The sequence below is a fragment of the Penaeus japonicus genome, unplaced genomic scaffold (assembly GCF_977035675.1).
Source record: "Penaeus japonicus unplaced genomic scaffold, GWHDUDI00000001_assembly GWHDUDI00000030, whole genome shotgun sequence".
NCBI lineage: Eukaryota > Metazoa > Arthropoda > Malacostraca > Decapoda > Penaeidae > Penaeus > Penaeus japonicus.
The window spans coordinates 22,344,233-22,345,141 of NW_028234432.1; positions in this window are offsets into that span (position 1 = coordinate 22,344,233).

The following is a 909-nucleotide window of genomic DNA, read 5'->3' on the forward strand; positions in this document are numbered from 1 at the left end:
TGAGTTTCACAAAGCACAAATAGTTTAAACTAAAAACCAAATCATTAGTATATATATTAAGATCCGAAGAGAATGAATACCTGTCTGCACGGGCGATGACTCTGAGAACTTTTCTCTCTTTTGATACGATTTTAACTTTTTTCTTTTGAATAAAGGCACGGAGAGCGTAGTTCAAAGTGTAAAAAAAAGGGGGGGGGAGGGAATCATTATTTGTACTTATGGTAGATGTTTGTCTACTCGTCAGTCCTTGGCATTTGTTTATTGAGACTTACAAACAGATTTTTTTTTTTAATTCTTGGTTATTACAAGCTAATTAATCTCTTTTCTGTAAGTGCAGTGGAAAACATTAGCAAACTGAATAAAATATATTGCTAATATAAGTATAAAAAATACATATAGGATAATGAAATAAACAAAAATTTAAAATCTAAGCAAAAGATATGAAAACAATAACAACCAAAAATAATGGCTATCATTGCAAGCCAAGTACTAAGGTTCCTCAGCCGTTGCACATGCAAAACCGGTACCTCGGTGATATTGTCAGAATCAACCACAACAAAGTGAAGGATTCATGCTGGACGAGTTATAAACAAAACCATGAAGTGATCTACTGGTTGCTACATTAGATTCTCGGTTGGCTTTTGATAAACACATTCAAGAATCTCGTCGTCTATTACAAAAAAAAAGAAAAAAAAAAGAAAAAAAAAAAAGGCCAGGTTCACAATTAGTTTATAAGATTGCTGTGACAATTCCTCTGTAAGATTTTTTTTCACACATTTTGAATACTATTCACAGGTCTGGATGTCTGCAGCTGATTATCACCTTAAGTTGCTTGATAGGGCATTCAACTCAGCTAAATTTGCGTGACCTAACTTGACTTTTGACTTAAACCATCGACGTCTGGGTGGC